The 19867-nt window shown below is 44.6% G+C and overlaps 1 protein-coding gene across 2 annotated transcripts in view; it reads right to left on the reverse strand.

Annotated features, from left to right (window-relative positions):
- The window catches only part of CERS3 (ceramide synthase 3), a 143273-nt gene extending 126451 nt beyond the window's left edge, over nucleotides 1–16822 (reverse strand). Inside the window, exons 1-2 of one of the 2 annotated variants that reach the window (XM_054450793.2) lie at nucleotides 16760–16822; nucleotides 1168–1430 (exon numbers count right to left, since the gene is read on the reverse strand). The gene's annotated coding sequence lies outside the window, so the exon portion shown is untranslated. Of the gene's footprint in view, nucleotides 1–1167; nucleotides 1431–15815; nucleotides 16582–16759 lie in introns of those variants that run through there. The other variant, XM_054450794.2, reaches the window with a different exon arrangement.
- Between the last annotated feature and the right edge of the window lie 3045 nt (nucleotides 16823–19867).

Raw genomic sequence — 19867 nt, forward strand, 5'->3', positions numbered from 1 at the left:
AATCTCACTAAGCCTCAATTCCTCATCTGAAAGTGGCATATCATGAGCCCTAAATGGGAAAATGCATGTACACACAGCAAGGACTTAGTAAATATAGATTATTATTAGCCCAGGATGATCTTCAAACTTATGTAAATCAATTTGATTGATATTTTAGAAAAAGGCAGAAATACTGTTAATGAGAGGGCCACATAATTATTACCTTTTTGAACATATACATATTTTCTCTTTAAAGAACTTGTTTCTTTATCCAGAAATTCTACTGATGAAATTATAAATGGAAACCCCTTTTAAGAAAAACAAAAGGCTTGTAGGGGGGAAGGCAATGAAAATGTGAAGTTTAAAGTCAAACACTTATGGTAGAGAAGGCACTTGAACATTGTGGGTTAATGAATAAATTAAAATTCATTATCTGGTCAGCCCTAAAGCTTTATTTCCCTTGCTTTGTGTAAACATTTCAAAAAAATAAAAATGCTTAACAGAACATTCTTGCTAAACATTTGCTTGGATCAGAAAAGGTAATTTGATTTTGTTTCATTTTTCTGCATGAGACTGGCAGCCTTAGAACTGAACAGCTAATTTCTCCTGGCATGACATGGAGCACTACATCTCTCAAGACAGAAGCAGCTTAGGAAGGCTTGCCACTGTGGGGTGAGCAAGTCCCACCTTGTTCTCAGCTTAAGGCACTCTGAGATGATCTGAAATGGCCTTTGCCACCTGGCAAAGATCTGTGCTGACCCCTTTCATTCCACCTGGAGTCAGGGCTTTCCTAATAAACCAAGCTATGCAGAGCATTCAGCCGTGTGTGATTTCACTGCCCAAAACTTTCTTCCTAACCCTCAATGAATCAATTTAAACTCCCCTGAGAGCAATGCAGGTCAGGAGTGGAAGTTTGGACTCCACATTTATCCTCTACTACTAAACACTTCCAAGCAAAACTCTACAAAGTAAAGGGCCCCAAGTCTGTCTTTTCCGTATTTCTCCCAAACATCAGACCAAAAATGAACGTTTCTTCATTTGGCCGCCTCTCCCCCAATCTCTGTCTCCTCTCCCTCTCTCTGTCACGCACCCAGGCACGCATACACACACAAGCTCACACACGGAATCACAGCCACCTTGGTTTTGAAAGTCCTTAAATACTAACCACATCAATGAGATGGCGCCTACCTTTCTGAAATGTCAGTCCACAAAAGGTGCCCCTTGCTTGTGAAGTGTAGTCAGAGAGCAGCTTCCAACGTTCCAACCAGCTTCGTTCTCCTCAAAGAGCAGCACACCTCATCTCTGCGTAAGCCCTGAAATTCCTTCAGAGACCCACCCTCCAAAGTTGCGAGTCAAGATTTCTGACTGAGGGCAGTCAGTGACGTGAGGCGAAGCTACTGGATGGCACCCTCAGGTTCTTCCTGATGGGGTGTTGCTTCCTGTTTCACCACCTTGAGAAAAGAAAGCTGGAATTCAGTGAGACATTGAGTTACAAATGCTTCAGTTGCCTCATCGTTGTTGCCTTTTGGTGCACACAGTCATCTGTCAACTGCTGAACAGGATGATCTTGCTGTTTGTATTAAAAGGAAAGGGCTTATGCGCAAAGAGAACCCCAAAACACCAGTCACAACCCTGTACTGTCCTAGGAGCTGGTTTGACAAGTATAGTACTCTCCAGAAAACAGGCAGGGCTTCTTGCTAACTAAGTCACCACCATGCCACAAAACTCATCCGCTAAGGAGCACTGGTCCACAGGAATGTGATTTCCCTGCCCGCTTCCTAGGAATTGAGAAAACAATCAGTTTTTTGAAGCATATAACTGCCAAAAAATACAATAGTCTGGCAATCTTTTCTTCTTAGAACAGTCAGATATAATTCGCATTTTTATTTGTTTGTCTCTAAGAACAATCATCATAGACAAAGACAGACAAGCTCATTAGTATCAGGAAACAAACATTGTTGCTTGTCTCCGTGTGCTTGAACCACTACAATTTCAAAGGCAAGTGTGGATGCATTTTATAGTGTTTATTTGAGATGCTGTACCTTTGAAGCCATTTTCACTTTCTCTTGCCTGAAGATGAAACAGCTCTGGGCTTGGATTATTTAAAGGTGCTTTGACAAGTAGAGAGCTTCAACAAGTTGATTCCTGTATCATTCATAAACCAAACATCAGCAGTACCGCCCACTCTGAGAGCCTGATTCTCATTAGCTGTCTTCAACTGCTGAAAGACATTTTTCTTTTTTCATCAGCTAATAGATGACCACAAATTAAAAGTGGACTAGATGCAGATAAAGGGAAATGCCAGTTTCAAATTCATTGAAGCTCCAAAGTTTCTCAGATTTCAGTAATGAATTTAGTTCAAAGAGAGAGGATTGATAAACGCCCTTCCTGTCACTGGTTACTTCTCACTCAGTGCTTCCTGGTCTGCCTTTCTCTTCGAAGACTTTCTGTTTTTCAGTAATGGGCTCATACATTTTTAAAACCATCTGGCAGAAGGGTTGAATTTAAAGCAGATTGGTCACCACCTGAGGTAGGCTCAGTTCAGGTCTGCCTCATCTCCTGCCAGGAGACCACTGCAGAACTGGTTTCCTGACATGAGGCTTTCTATGTCTGGTCCATCTTCATCCAATTGTCACCTAACTCATGTTCCCATTCTCATTTCTTTTTCTGCTGCTGATTAAACTCTACCAGCCCCCTTCCACCTATAGGATCAAGACCAGGCTCCTTGGCACAATGGCCTGGTCTCAACCTGCTGCTCCAGGACTTCCTTTTGCCCTTTCCCACTAGATTCCAGACAGAAGAGTGGGCAGCTTCTGGGACCTTGCCATGAGCTGCTCTCTCGCCTCTGTGCCTAATGAAAGTCTGAATGCAGCTCAAGCTTCCCTAGCCCCGGCCCTCTCTGTTCTGTGGGTATACCTTCATGGCAACACTTACTACACTATCACAACTTAACTGATTTTTGTATCTGCTTCCCCACTGCTTTGGGAATCCTCACTGGACAAGCCTTAGATATCTTTCTATCCCCGGAGCTCAGCTGTTCAATACTGGTCAAACAATTAGTACCCAAAATAGTGATCATCCAACACTCATTTTCACTCCAGGGATATCTCGGGAAAAGAATGCTCCTGAACCCTATTTTGGACTCTCTTTCTCAGAATTAAACAAGCCGAAAGAATATTGGGGAACAAGGCTGGGGACAGTGGCTCACACCTGTAATCCCAGCATTTTGGGAGGCCGAGGTGGGAGGATCCCTTGAGGTCAGGAGTTTGAGACCAGCCTGGCCAACATGGTGAAACCCTATCTCTATTAAAAATACAAAAAAATGAGCTGGGCGTGGTGGTGGGCGCCTGTAATCCCAGCTACTCAGGAGGCTGCAGCAGAGAATTCCTTGAACCTAGGAGGCAGAGGTTACAGTGAGCCAAGATCACGCCACTGCACTCCAGCCTGGGTGACAGAGCGAGAGTCCTGTCTCAAAAACAAAAAACAAAAAACAAAAAAAAAACAACATTGTAGAACCGCATGTTTTCATGCTTTGTTTTAGTTACTTCTGTAATGAAACACATGTTATTTGCTGATAAAATATAATGTTCAAATCAAATCGGAACTATTTAGACATAGTTCTATAACTCCTGTTTAATCAAAAGAACCCCGTCAGCATCTGCTGTCTTTTTTGTCACTGTCAAGATGTAATTCTTCCCTCTTCTTCACGGGCAAGATGTAAAAATGAGGCTATTGCGCAACTTGTGCTAGAGGAATGAGAGTGAGGAATTCTGAGGGTTTGCTGGTGAAGACTTTGTGGGAGCTGTGGATCTATGTGTAAGTCTAGTCATCTCCTCCACAGCTCCTCTGAGGAAAATAACCCAGGGCAGGGAATAGGCCGTGTGTGGAGTTGAAAACAAAAGCAAATATGGTTATCTCAAGGATTTCTAAGGTGATTCCTTTTTTCTTCTTTCTTACTTGTGCCTCACCATAAATGTATCAGTGCATTGCTAAGAGAAAAGATAGAACCCCAGGAAACATTACAGGAAAGAGCAAGATGCACGTGGGCATCATTTCTCCTAGGTAGTACTTAGCTGTTTCCTTTTATAAGAAAACTGAAGCAGTGAGTTGAGACATTAAATCAGTTTTATATTGTGAATCCTCATTAATAGATATTAAATCACTTATTAGCATGTTAATGATTCACTGCATTTTAAAAAGTGAGCATCGGACCTCCGACAAATGAAAGGCAGACAATTAAGCATGACAGTGGAGAGGTGTTGTCGGGATGCAGTAGGGGTGCATTACAAAGCGGGTACCTGGTGCCTTTCACCTAGTAAATTGGGAAGGAGAAGGATAGGAGCAGTGTAGACCAGAGACAAACCCAGTCAAGGTTCTGGAGGGCCACTTAGGAACTAGAAGAGGAAAACACAGTAAGCCGGATGCAGGAAAATTGAGTCTGGGCGCCAGCAGCAAGACACTGTGCCAAAAGCTCTCCTAGCCAAGGGCAGAGGTCCCACAGCTGCATGGGTATAGATGAGGAAGAAGTGGAAGCGGGCAACTTCTAAGCTGCATTTTATGCTTTCAGCCTATCCTTAACCTAATTTCATAGAGAAGAAAATGTAAGAATCAACTGGCTTTTCCCTCAAAGGAAGGAATCTCTTCCAAGAAACTTAACAAATACAGTTTTGGCCCTATTGTTCTTAACCTAACCAGCAAAATTTTTGAGCTTTTACCATCAACAAATTGTTTTCTTCTCATGTTTTATCTTATCATTTTCATAGACCTTTCAAATGCTGTTTGTCCACAGACAGAAATTTAAGTCAAAATGCTACCAAACTGCCAGGTGCGATGGCTCATGCCTGTAATCCCAGCACTTTGGGAGGCCAACGCAGGAGGATTGCTTGCGTCCAAGAGTTCGAGACCAGACTGGGCAACATGGCAAAATCCCGTCTCTACAAGAAAAAAAAAAAAAATCTGGGTATGGTAGCTGTGATCCCAGCTACTCGGAAGGCTGAGGTGGGAGCATCACCTGAGCCTGGGAAATCAAGGTTGCCGTGAGCCGTAATCGGCCCAATACGCTCCAGACTGGGCAACAGAGTAAGACCAAACTGCATTCTTTAAAAAAGTGTGTGGAAAAACTCCTGTGGGATAAAATGAAACAAGCAAATGTCTTCACAAGTGGCTCCCCACTACACTGGGAATTCTCAAGGGACATGACTTAGCCATCTTTGTATCCCTGGATCAATACCTACCCCGCTCAAATGTGAAGCCTATGTCTTATTATCATAAAATCATCTCTCCTCCCTGCCACAATGATTCCTCTCGATCCCTACATGGATTATAGGATGAGAGGACCTGAATTTCATCTTCCCTTCGCCCCTCCACTCTGCTTCCACACTCACCCTGGCCCAGGTTGAAAGTCTCTTTGACGGATAACCTGAGAGGCCACTTGGTGAGAAAGTGAGAAAACTAAGGAGAAGACCCTCTGCTGTCAAATTAGTAGGGAGAACAACTGCTTTCCTGCATCCAGACTCACCTGGGGGCCTCCCTCCCTACAAACTCCAGCCCCTCTCCTGCTTCATTTTCCTCCACATCACCTGTCACCTTCTAACTTACTGTATCTCTTATCTGCCTCTCCCCCATGTAAGCTTCAGGAGGACTGGAATTTTCATCTGCCGTGTTCAGTGCTAAATCCCCAGGGGTTAGAACAGTTCCTGGCGCAGAGTTGACACTTGATGCTGACAGAGTACATTTATGTATCTATATATTTGCCATTGTGTCTCTTCCTCTCTACCACAGTAGGTAGTTACTTTTTGAAGGCCAATTCATTGGGTTCTTTCTTTCTTTCTTTCTTTCTTTCCTTTCTTTCCTTCCTTCCTTCCTTCTCTCTCTCTCTCTTTCTTTTTTTTTTTTTAATTGAGTCTCGCTCTGACACCCAGGCTGGAGTGCAGTGGCACAATCTCAGCTCACTGCAACCTCTACCTCCTGGGTTCAAGCGATTCTCCTGCCTCAGCCCCCTGAGTAGCTGGGATTACAGGCACGTGTCACCACCCCCAGCTAATTTTTTTGTATTTTTAGTAGAGACAGGGTTTCACTGTGTTAGCCAGAATGGTCTCAATCTCCTGACCTCGTGATTCACCTGCCTTGGCCTCCCAAAGTGCTGAGATTACAGGCGTGAGCCACCATGCCCGGCCCATTGGGTTCTTTCAAAACTTGAAGTCAGTATGCTGTGTCATGAAGGAGGTCAGCTCTACTCTGAGTTTGCTGGGAAATAGGGAGATTTTTCCCTTGAAGAGTTTAGTCAATACTGAGAACTTCATGCAAAGGAGTCTTAGAATTAATTAGCATGTACTCTGGGAAGGCTGCAGTGCTGTATGCAGGCCAGACCATTTCACTATGTGAGCAGGCTCTCAACACGACTGTCTCTCTCAGCTCACCACCCCCTCTGAGGGCTGGTCAGATGGGTAATGGCCACTTGTGCATACAGCCTCTGGCTACAGGTGTGGCTGTCAGTGATGGGACAGGACATGACTCAACTTGCCTCCTCCAGAAAATGTTCATTGCTAACCCTCAATACCATTTTGTGCTCACTATGTGACCTTATTCTTTTTAGCTGTGTGACTCCAGACAAGTCACTTAACCTCTCAGTCCTCAGGTTTCTCAACTGCAAAATGAGGAAAATAATAGTGATACTTAAAGAGTTGTAAAAACATTGAATGAGTTAATATATTGAAAAGCACTTAGAACAATACCTGGCTCATAGCAAGCACAGTGTGAATGTTAGCTATGATTATGGTTATGATGACTATAATTATTATTAGTATTATAAAAGGAAAATAAATCTTGGGGCCCCAAAATCACTAAGCTAAAGGGAAAAGAAACTGGAAATTTCTTAGGGCAAACCTGCCTCCCATTCTATTCAAAGTCACCTCCTCTGCTCACTGAGATAAATGCACATCTGATGGCCTCATTTGGAGAGGCTAATCAGAAACTCAAAAGAATGCAACTCAAATTGCTTAGGGCAAACCCTAAGCAATTTGTAGTTTCTTTTTCCCTTTAGCTTAGTGATTTTGGGGCCCCAAGATTTATTTTCCTTTATTTATGATTATGATAGTCATCATAATCATAATCATAATCATAGCTAACATTCACTCTGTGCTTGCTATGAGCCAGGTATTGTTGTAGGTGCTTTTCAATATACTAACTCATTCAATGTTTTTACAACTCTGAAATTTGTCTCTTATCGACTTATCACTTGGAAGTCCCCTCTCCACTTCAAATTGTCCCACCTACACCTCAAGTTGTTCCACCTTTCCAGACTGAACCAATGTACATCTTACACGTGTTGATTGATGTCTCATGTCTCCCTAAATTGTATAAAACCAAGCTGTGCACCTACCACCTTGGGCACATGTCTTCAGGACCTCCTGAGGCTGTGTCATGCATGTGTGTCCTCAACTTTGGCAAAATAGACTTTCTAAATTAACTGAGACCTATCTCAGATTTTGGCGTCCATAGTATATTTAATTAATTTTATTTTATTCTTATGTTACTTTGTAACAGACTTTATTTAATGCATATAGACTTAGTTTCTCCACTTAAATTTTGAGTACAAGGATTGTGTAAAGTTTCCAAGTTGCAGGCATTACTGTTCTCTGAACATAGCATTCAGCCATTAACTCATTCAGCCAGTATTTATTGGGTTCATGCTATGCGCCAGGCACATCACAGCTTTTGAAGGAGCTAAGGATGTCAAGAATAAAAATATAGCATGACTGCCAAAACAGACACAAGCACACACTCACAAAAATGACCAAAAGTGTTCACAGACCTATTATACACAAGTGCAGAAAGAAGTATCCATATGTGCATGTGATGTGGGTATATTCATATGATCATATGTCAGTACGAATTAAGACTACAGAGAAGATTAACTCTCAAGATTTACTATTTCATATCCCACGTCCATGAAAGAATAAGTTGTACATTTTGTTTTTTATGCTTGTTTTTGAGACAGGGTTTTGCTCTGTTGCTCAGGCTGGAGTGCATCAGTGTGATCATGGCTCACTGCAACCTCAACCTCCTGGGCTCAAGGGATCCTCCTACTTTAGCCTCTCAAGTGGCTGGGACCACAGGCACATGCCACCATGCCTGGCTACTTTTTGTATTTTTTGTAGAGACAAGGTTTCACCATGTTTCCCAGGCTGGTCTTGAATTCCTGAGCTCAAATGAACTGCTCACCTTGGCATCCCAAAGTGCTGAGATTACAGGCATGAGCCACCATGCCTGGCCTAAGTTGTGGATTTTAAATGAGGAGCTAAGACTACATAATATGAAATTAGGAAATAGACAGAGGTAGGCAGATAAAGTTTCCACCTCCCCAAATAACCAATCCCATGACTGTCTTAGTCTGGAAGATAGAACTTAGTAGCTTCAATATCCACAATTCCTTTACTGAACACTGGGCTGGGCATCTCAGTCAATGTTCCATGTGCTTTGAATATATTTATACGAGTTGCACCACCACTAAACAGGTAGGAGGAATAAGGAGGTAAAAGGGTGATGAGTATCTGAATAATATCTGGGCTGTTCATACCATGTCATATCTGAACAGGACAATGAGGAAACAAAATGCTTCTTATTCACCTAGCCATCATTCATCCAACACATGTATTGCACAAGGTGCTTGAAATACAAAGACGAAGGCAATGTCCCTGGTCTTAAGGAGATTATGACCTAGCTTTTCCCTCTTCCTCCTGTTCTACCACCTATCCCATATCCTACCCTGCCACTTGCTAACACAGAACTGGGAGAACTACTTGGGAAACCTAGGACACTCAAGAAGGGGTACCTTTTCTTCAGCCTGTGAATTCTCTAGTGGGATTTTTTAAAAAGCACAAGGAGGTGCCCTATGAAAAACATAAGCTAGGCTAAGGTTTGTAATGTCAGCCAACTATGACCCATTCCCAAGAAAAAGACACTCACACTCTCTGCCTTCTCATTAACAAAAGATTTGGTTGTTCCAGAGGGCGTTAGAGAAATGTAGACCAAGCTTGAGGTTGAAGTGAGCATGTGTAGCATTGTGGCTGTTTGGCAGTGTATTAGTCCATTTTCATACTACTATAAAGAACTGCTTGAGACTGGGTAATTTATAAAGCAAAGAGGTTTAACTGACTCACAGTTTAGCATGACTGGGGAGGCCTCAGGAAACTTACAGTCATGGCAAAAGGTGAAGAGGAAGCAAGGCAGCAGAAAGGAGAAGTGCCAAGTGAAGAGGGGAAGAGCCCCTTATGAAACCATCAGATCTCATGAGAACTCCTTCACTATCACAAGAACAACGTGGGGGAAACTGCCCTCATGATTCAATTACTTCCATCTGGTCTCTCCATTGACATGTGAGGATTATGGAAATTACAATTCAAGATGAGATTTGAGTGGGACAACCAAACCATATCATCTGCCCGTGGCCCCTCCCAAATCTCAGGTCCCTTTCACATTTCAAAACCAATCATGTCTTCTCAATAGTTCCCCAAAGTCTTAATTCATTCCAGCATTAACCCAAAAGTCCAAGTCCAAAGTTTCATCTGAGACAAGGTAAGTCCCTTCCATCTATGAGCCTGTAAAATCAAAAGCAAGTTAGTTACTTCCTAGATACAATGGTGGTACAGGCATTGGGTAAACACACCCATTCAAAATGGGTGAAATTGGCCAAAACAAAGGGACTACAGGCCCTATGCAAGTCGGACATCCAGCAGGGCAGTTAAATCTTAAAGTTCCAAAATGACCTCCTTTGACTCCATGTCTCACATCCAGGTCACACTGATGCAAGAGGTGGTTTCCTGTCATTTTGGCCAGCTCTGTCCCTGTGGCTTTGCAGGGTACAGCCCTGCTCCCAGCTGCTTTCACAGGCTGGCGTTGAGTGTTTGTGGCTTTTCCAGGAGCACAGTGCAAGCTGCCAATGGATCTACCATTATGGGGTCTGGAGGATGGTGGCCCTCTTCTCACAGCTCCACTAGGCAATGCCCCAGCAGGAATTCTGTGTGGGGACTCTGACCCCACATTTCTCTTCTGCACTGCCCTAGCAGAGGTACTCCATGAGGGCTCTACTCCTGCAGCAAATTTCTGCCTAGACATCCAGGCATTTCTATACATCCTCTGAAATCTAGACAGAGGTTCCCAAACCTTGATTCTTGACTTCTGTGCACCTGCAGCCCCAACACCACATGTAAACTGACAAGGCTTTGGGCTTGCACCCTCTGAAGCAATGGCCTGGGCTCTATATTGGTCCCTTTTAACCATGGCTGGCATGCAGGGCACAAAGTCCTGAGACTGCACGAAGCAGCCAGGCCCTGGGCTGAGCCCACAAAACCATTTTTTCCTCCTAGGCCTCTGGGCTTGTAATTGGAGGAGCTGCTGTTAAGACCCCTGACATGCCCTGGAGACATTTTCCCCATTGTCTTGGTGATGAACATTTGGTTCCTTGTTACTTATGCAAATTTCTGCAGCCAGCTTGAATATCGCCTCAGAAAATAGGTTTTTCTTTTCCATTGAATCATCAAGCTGCAAATTTTCTGAACCTGTATGCTCTGCAATTCTTTTAAACATAAGTTCCAATTCCAAATCATCTCTTTGTGAATGCATAAAACTGAATGCTTTTAAGAGCACCCAAGTCACCTCTTGAACACTTTACTTTTGAGAAATTTCTTCCACTAGATACCCTAAATCATCTCTCTCAAGTTCAAAGTTCCACAGATCTCTAGGGCAGGGGAAAAATGCCACCAGCCTCTTTGCCAAAGCATAGCAAGAGTCAACTTTATTCCAGTTCCCAAGAAGTTCCTTATTTCCATCTGAGACCATCGCAGCCTGGACTTTATTTTCCACATCACTATTAGCATTTCTATTAAAGCCATTCAATAAGTCTCTAAAATGTTCCAAACTTTCCCACATCCTCCTGTCTTCTGAGCCCTCCAAAGTGTTCCAACCCCTGCCTGCTACCTAGTTCCAAAGTTGCTTCCACGTTTTCGGGTATCTTTATAGCAGCACCCCGCTCTCTGCAGTACTAATGTACTGTATTAGTCCATTTTCATACTGTTATAAAGAACTGCTCAAGACTGGGTAATTTATAAAGGAAAGTGGTTTAACTGACTCACAGTTTGGCATGTCTGGGGAGGCCTCAGGAAACTTACAATCATGGCAGAAGGTGAAGAGGAAGCAAGGTACCTTCTTCACAAGGCAGCAGGGAAGAAAAGTGCTGAGTGAAGTGGAGAAGAGCCCCTTATAAAACCATCAGATCTCAGGAGAACCTGCTCACTATCATGAGAAGAGCATGGGGGAAACTGCCCCCATGATTCAGTTACTTCTACCTGGTCTTTCCCTCAACACATGTGGATTATGGGGATTACAATTTAAGATGAGATTTGGGTGGGGACACAAAGATTAACCATATCAGGTAGGCTTGGTCACTCTTTGATCATTTCCAGACCCTCTCAAGGGGAAGATCAAAACCGAATGCATTTCCCCTTATCAGTTGCTTCTGTGCCATCAAAGCATCCCAGGAGAGCTGGCCATCAGTGAGACTGAAAGTGGTGCTGAGATTCCAGTCCTAGGTGGCTGTTTCCCTTCCCTTTCTGGTCCTGAGGGGGGAGCTGTCCTCCTGCTTGCTATTACCAAGTAATCTCAAAACACAGCCCCCATCAAATTACTTTGTTGCTCCAGAACTATGGCTTCTTTATGCTGATTACATTAAATCTAAACTTCTAGGATTATCTATTTCCTAAACCACCCTCTGAAGTTCAATCCCCACCCCACCTGTCCCACCTTACTGTCCACCAAACCCAATACTATTCTCCCCTTTGGTTGAGCCCACTGGCTATGATCACTCTGACCTTGGCTCAGGCCCCATCTGTGATCCCTCGTTATCCAAGTCCCATCCCTTTCCTCTGGGAAACTGCTTCTCAGATTAACCTTTCTTGTCCAGGTGCAGTGGCTCATGCCTGTAATCCCAGCACTTTGGGAAGCTAAGGTGGGTGAATCACCTGAGGTCAGGAGTTTGAGACCAGCCTGGCCAACATGGCAAAACCCCATCTCTACTAAAAATACAAAAAATTAGCCAGGCGTGGTGGCAGGTGCCTATAATCCCAGCTACTTGGGAGGCTGAGGCAGGAGAATTGCTTGAACCCGGGAGGCAGAGGTTGCAGTGAGCTGAGATCGCACCATTGCACTCCAGCCTGGGTGGCAGAGCAAGGCTCTCTCTCAAATAAAAAAAAAATTAACCTTTCTCTTCCTAAACTCTTTATGCTAATTATCCAAATTACACGATTAGCCCCATTTTACATGCAGCCTTATTCTTTAATAGTATAGCACAAACTGCTTCTGCAATACAACTTGATCAGAGTGTGCGTGTAGCACATGTGTATATGTGTGTGCGTATAGGTATGTGCTCTGTCTCCAGTAAGCTCTTCATCCTATGAAACCAGATCTCACCCCAGGAACACTGTTGGGTTGACAAGAGACCCTCAAATGTATTAGTTAAGAGTGGATAACACACCCTTATCTGAGGGTGATATCAAACTCTTAGCAGATTATAAATCTCTCCCACTTTGTTTCAAGCTATGTATACTTTCTCCTGCTGTTCTTCCTTCTTTCTTTGGTGTTTTCATATATTCAACAATGATTTATTATGCACTTTCTATGAGTCTAAAAATAGAGAAATCACAGTGAACAAGGCAGATACCGTCCCTGCTTTCCAGCTACTGAGAGTCTGTAGCTTTGGTTAGAAAAAGCTAGGACATCCCTGAATGCCAGCAGACATTCACTCTCCGTCTGTGGGGGTCTATCAACAGATCAGCTGAGCTACGTGGCAAGCAAGTGCTGGGGTCCAGTATTTTGGAAGGCACTTAAGAGATATGAAGAAAACCATAACATACTAAGTTGGTTAAAAAGTGTCCCTCAGGCGGGCGGATCACCTGAGGTTGGGAGTTTGAGACCAGCCTGACCAACATGGCAAAACCCTGTCTCTACTAAAGATACAAAAATTAGCCGGGTGTGATGGTGCATGCCTGTAATTCCAGCTACTCCTGAGGCTGAGACAAGAGAATTCCTCGAACCCGGGAAGTGGAGGTTGCAGTGAGCCGAGATCGTGCCACTGCACTCCAGCCTGGGTGACAGAGCGAGACTCCGTCTTAAAAAAAAAAAAGGTGTTCCTCACTGGCTTTTACTAAGACCTTAATAAGGAAAAAGAAACTGGAAAGAAACTGGAATCTTTGTTTTTTTAACCTCTGTTATACTGGACCAGTTTTGAATTAGAAATTTAGATGTGAGCTAGCCCGTTTCTTTGTTGGGTGCTGTTTGAACGTGTTCTGTAAGACAGGATGATTTCTATTCACTTATCTCTGTTCAGACAGATGACTCATAGCTTCCCTAAATAAACTTGCCAAAAATTAGTCTCTCATTAAAAAAAAGGAGTAAAAATTAAATTTACTAAAAAGTAGCAACATGTCACAATATTTATATAAATAAATTATAACATTCATTCATTCATTTACGGAGCTCTCATCAAAGCAGTTATGACACCAGTAAGTATGGTAAAAATAAAAATAATTTGCTTGATCCTGTTAAACTCTCTGCAAGGCCTATTTACAAAATGGCATACTAGTCATTTACAATTAAATGTCTGGACTAACCATTAGAGGATAAATGGTACACCAGGAAATTATTTCCTAGAAATATCATCCATACTTTCAGCTATTTAAATCCTTAAAATCAAAATCAACCAATGAATCAATCAAAATAGAAAATATAAAACTAATTATTACAATAAGCATTAAGTGCTTCAACCTTTGCTCAAAATTAAAATAAAAGTCTTTTATGAAAGCTGAAATGAAAATTATCTGACTTGTTAATAATGAAACCCCTTCAGCCTTAGGAATGAACTATTATCAAGATCCTAAGCTTTCTGAAAAAGTAACATAATAACTGGAATAGAAAAGAAAACTCTTGGACTGTTGAACTTCTTTACTTTGTTTCAGTAGAAACAATGTAAAGCAAAAGATCCTTATTTGGTCACACATGGCAACAGTAGAAGTCATGTAGAAATCCTGCGTATTTTCATGGTAACAATAATGGCTCATGGCTTCCATCATCGGCAGCCGCCACAGTGACTGTTCCCACATATGGGAGCAATTCTGCCATTGCATTCCTTACAAGTCAGGAACGATCTATTCTTAGTGTGATAGATCAGACACCCAAACGCATGCCATGCTAATACTATGTAAAGTAAATGTAAAACATGGAGCTAATTAGTGCATAAAATACCATTGAACTCTTCTATAGTTCCAATGGTGGAAATAATTAGTATGCAATAATTATTACTACCATAGGGCACTTTCTGTATATGTAACGAATTTATCCTGGTTCAAACTCAGTAACAATTTTAAGAATGTAATTCACAATAAATACATGTTATATCATGATCTAATACAAATACCCCTACAAATATATATGTATATGTATGAACATATACATATATATACACATGTATATAACTGAAACCACATTTTCACAAAATAATACTTATCTATGCTATCTATTTGTGATAAACTCTATTGCCTATTCAGGTCAAATTTTTTTTTTTTTTTTTTTTTTTTTTTTGAGATGGAGTCTTGCTCTGTTACCCAGGCCGGAGTGCAGTAGTAGGATCTCAGCTCACTGCAACCTCCACCTCCTGAGTTAAAGTGATTCTCCTGCCTCAGCCTCCTGAGTAGCTGGGATTATAGTTGCCCACCACCACACCCGGCTAGTTTTTGTATTTTTAGTAGAGGCAGGGTTTCACTATGTTGGCTAGGCTGGTCTCAAACTCCTGACTTCAGGTGATCCACCTGCCTCGGCCTCCCAAAGTGCTAGGATTACATGCATGAGCCACCACGCCTGTCATATTCAGGTCTAACTGAGACTGTTTATTTTGAAAACTGTTGGTGTGGACCCTGGCACTGGTTTTCTGACGGTTAATGCATGACGATGCACACTTACACTGCCTAAACCAACCTAACTGGACTGCTTTACCATCTCTACACTCCACATACTACTTAGATTTTGTTCTCATTTCAGGTGATTCAAAAACATTTTCTAATAAGAGTTTTGAAATCGGGGGTAAGCTCAAATATCAGAGTGATTCAGTCCTCTGAACTATGACCACAAGCGAAGGCTTCCTTCCTTCCTTCCCTCCCTCCCTCCCTCCCTCTCCCTCCTTCCTTTCTTTCCCTTCTTTTTTTTTTTTTTTTTATTGGAAGTTTTGCTCTTGTTGCCCAGGCTGGAGTGCAATGGCGCGATCTCGGCTCACTGTCACCTCTGCCTCCTGGGTTCAAACGATTCTCCTGCCTCAGCCTCCCCAGTAGCTGGGATCACAGGTGCCCGCCACCACGCTCGGCTTATTTTTGTATTTTGAGTAGAGACGGGGTTTCACCATGTTGGCCAGGTTAGTTTCAAACTCTTGACCTCTGGTGATTCGCCCGCCTTGGCCTCTCAAAGTGCTGGGATTATAGGCGTGTGCCACCGCGCATGGCTGTGGGTGGGTGCCTTTCTTACCTTTGAGGTCCTAGCATCTATAATTCTGGCCCCTTGATACATGTTTTGAATTTGAGAAAAGTAAAAGGGTATCTTTAGTGTTCGTTTAGTCATGATACAGGGCTAATAACTTATACCTGGGAAAAACAAAGCACACTCCAGGAGGCTTTGTAGCCGGGGTAAAGGGGATGGTGGCAGTGGAATCACGTCCAGGCCTCCAGCACATTCCAGGGCTCCCCACTGAATCCCCCACCTCGGCACCCAGCAGGAACCTGGGCCGGATCCCTGTTTACCTGGGTGGGGTTAGTGTCCAGAGGAGGGGGGCCCAACCCAGCAACCGTCTTCTCAGTTTGCAACGTAGAAACCCACCAAAGTAATTACAAACTTGTTAACCGCTGGGCCCTGGAGCCCTGGAGCGCTCCTAACGGACTTTGCAAGGCCCAGTACACAGGGGCTGCAGCGAGGGGGCGGCGACTGGGCCCCAGGACACCGCCTGTGCGAGGACGGGGACTCTGGGCCTCGGCCTAGGAGGGAACAGGGGCCGCCTCTCGGCCTTGACCTCCGCGGGGACACGGGCCCCCTTTCCGCCTCGGCCCGAGCCTGGACAGGGACAAGGACTTTAGGCCTAGGCGGGGACACGGGCTCTCTCGGCCTGACCTGGGCGGGGACACGGGCTCTCTCGGCCTGACCTGGGCGGGGACACGGGTCCTCTCTCGGCCTGACCTGGGCGGGGACACGGGTCCTCTCTCGGCCTGACCTGGGCGGGGACACGGGTCCTCTCTCGGCCTGACCTGGGCGGGGACACGGGCTCTCTCGGCCTGACCTGGGCGGGGACACGGGCCCTCTCGGCCTGACCTGGGCGGGGACACGGGCCCTCTCGGCCTGACCTGGGCGGGGACACGGGCCCTCTCGGCCTGACCTGGGCGGGGACACGGGCTCTCTCGGCCTGACCTGGGCGGGGACACGGCTCCTCTCTCGGCCTGACCTGGGCGGGGACACGGGTCCTCTCTCGGCCTGACCTGGGCGGGGACACGGATCCTCTCTCGGCCTGACCTGGGCCTCCGTGGGGACGAGGACGCTGTCTCCGCCTGGGCCTACAAGGGGACAAGGACCCTCGGCCGGGGTCTGGGCGGCACCTGCTGGGGGCGCGGTCGGGCCGCCCCACACACCGCGGGGAGCAGGGCCTGAGGCCGTCCTCCCTCCACCTCCCGTCCCCGCACCGCCCCGGGCCCCGCACCTGCCTCCTCCTCTGTCCTGGGCCGAGGCGGGTCCGCGAGGCCGGGCGAGGGGTCCCCGCAGCGGTGCATCCCGGGACGCTGCCCCTCAAGCCGGGGGCGAGGGGTGCCTGGGTGGACCGCACTCGTCCTACACTGGCCTCGCGAGACACGCATCACTCGTGACCGGGTGAGAGGGGCCAAGCAGCTCACCTGGGCGGCACTGCTGAGGTTTGCACCTGGGCCTTTCGTGATTCCCAACCCAGCGCCTTACACAACCTCTTCAGAAGGTGAAAACACGAATGGTCTACAGGCTGTTGATAGGAAGGGGAAGCCGTTCTAGAATAAGTCCATAAGCACCCATGGATTGTCTCAGCCGGCAAGCCCAGGTCTGCAGCTGTTTCCCATTATAAGGTTGAATTAACAGAGACGGAAAAATAGAAAATAGATAAAAGGTAATGAAAACATCCCCAGCAAAAGAGAACAGAGAGCATTGTTTCTCTGAATATTTGATTAAAATACAAATCTAGGAAAACCATTTACATGCAGTGAGCTGTGATGGCACCACTGCACTTCAGCATGGGTGACAGACTGAGACCCTGTCTCCAAAAGACAAAACAAAACATTTACAGAGGAGACAGTATAGCAGAGTAGGGGAAAACAGGCATGGTAGCCATACAGCCCTGGGTTTAAACTTGACTCATTCACTAACTTTGGGATGTGTGACTTCAGGCTTTTTAGTGCTTTTTTCTTTTTCTTTCTATTTTATTTTATTTATTATTATTATTTTTTAAGATGGAGTCTCACACTGTCACCAGGCTGGGGTGCTGTGACTCACTGCAACCTCTGCCTCCTGGGTTCAAGCGATTCTCCTGCCCCAGCCTCCCGAATAGCTGGGACTATAGCCACGCGCCACCACGCCCAGCTAATTTTTGTATTTTTAGTAGAGACAGGGTTTCACCATGTTGGCCAGGATGGTCTCAATCTCTTGACCTCATGATCCGCCTGCCTTGGCCTCACAAAGTGCTGGGATTACAGGAGTGGCCACTGCGCCCAGCCTCTTTTTTTTTTTCTTGTTGGAGACAGAGTCTCACTCCCACCCAGGCTAGAGTGCGGTGGCACAATCACAGCTTACCGCAGTCTTAACTTGCTGAGGTCAGTTGATCCTCTCGCCCCAGCCTCCTGAGTAACCAACGACAGGTGTGAACCACTATACCCGACTAATTTTTGTATTTTTTTGTAGAGATGGGGTTTCACCATGTTGCCCAGGCTGATCTCCAACTCCTGGGCTCAAGCAATCTGCCCACCTTGCCTCCCAAAGTGCTAGGATTACAGATGTGAGCCTCCACACCCAGGCTTGTTCGTGCTTTTTAATAGCCTTTTGACACACTAATTCCCTCATGAGTAAAACCTGCTTTGGATGTAATGAATTGAATTGACACGGAAGAAGATCAAAGCGGGTATGAAGAAGTAAAGAGGACCAGGCGTGGTGGCTCACGCCTATAATCCCAGCACTTTGGGAGGCCGAGGCAGGTGGATCACCTGAGGTCAGGGGTTCGAGACCAGTCTGACTAACATGGTGAAACCCCATCTCTAATAAAAATACAAAATTACTCGGGCATGGTGGTGCATGCCTGTAATCCCAGCTACCTGGGAGGCTGAGATCTGGGAGGCAGAGTTTGCAGTGAGCCGAGATTCTGCCGTTGCATTCCAGCCTGGGTAACAAGAGCAACTCTGTCTCAAAAAACAAAAAAATGTAGGATGGGTTTATAAAACACATCATATTGCCATTAACAAAAAGAATGGCAACCAAAAGACATACTCTGATATACAAAGTCTCAGAAAATATATCTTTCTTCTTAGGAAATTGTTGGGATGCATACATAACCCAGCCATTTTTCCTGGAAACATTACCAAAGAAAGGAACACAAATTAAGATTTTATCATTAGACACATCATGAAATAGGGTAAAGACTAAATAATAAATATAATGGTGATAACAAATTGTAGTGTAAAAGTCAAGAATAAAATTTGAGGAGAAGATATATAATGTAAAACATCATTGGGAATAGCAATGTGGTTTTTAAATTCAAGTGAAATTAACAACGGCCAGAAAGCTGGAGGGGGCAGGAAGCCCATTACATGCATAATTTACTTCAATCTTGGCTTTGGTGACTAAAAAAAGGAATTTTCAAGCATATTTTTTGAAAAAAGGAGAAAGGTGCTTGGGCGCAGAGGCTCATGCCTGTAATCCTAGTGCTTTGGGAGGCTGATGTGGGAGGATCACTTGAGGCTGAGTTTGAAACCAACTTAGGCAACACAGTGAGACCCTATCTCTACAAACAAATTTAAAAGGCTGGGCATGGTGGCACACACCCACAGTCTCAGCCACTCGGGGGGCTGATAGGGGAGGGTCACTTGCACGCAGGAGTTTCAAGGCTGCAGTGGGCCACCATGATTGTGTCACTGCACTCCAGCCTGGGTGACAGAGGTAGACCCTGTCTCCAAGAAACTAAAAAATAAAACCATAGAAAGGCAATGATTTGGCTGGGCATGGTGGCTCACACCTATAATCCCAGTACTTTGGGAGGCTGAGGTGGGCAGATCTCTTGAGGTCAGGAGTTGGAGACCAGCCTGGCCAACATGGTGAAACCCTGTCTCTACTAAAGATACAAAAGTTAGCTGGGTGTAGTGGTGCACGTCTGTAATCCCAGCTACTCAGGTGGCTGAGACAGAATTGTTTGAACCCAGGAGGCGGAGGCTGCAGTGAGCTGAGATTGTGCCACTGCACTCCAGCCTGGACGACAGAGTGAGACTTGGTCTCAAAAAAAAGAAAGGCAATGACTTAAAGCAGATATATTTTCCAAATAACTATAAGAGAGAAATACAAATCACTAACAATCCATATGCAACTCAAAAGAAAACAAAGGAAACACTACAATAAAATGACAAATATGTAATTTATGACAAGAAAAATTATTTAAGAGGTTACACCTATGTATGTTTTACTTTAATAAAAAGGAAAAAGAGGCAAAAGCTTGTCACTTTTGTTTGTAGTATAAAATTCATTTATTATCTGCTACTTATAAATAATCAGGCCAAAGAAATTACACCAAAAGGTTTAGACTAAA

Source organism: Pongo pygmaeus, chromosome 16, assembly GCF_028885625.2.
Source record: "Pongo pygmaeus isolate AG05252 chromosome 16, NHGRI_mPonPyg2-v2.0_pri, whole genome shotgun sequence".
Taxonomy (NCBI): domain Eukaryota; kingdom Metazoa; phylum Chordata; class Mammalia; order Primates; family Hominidae; genus Pongo; species Pongo pygmaeus.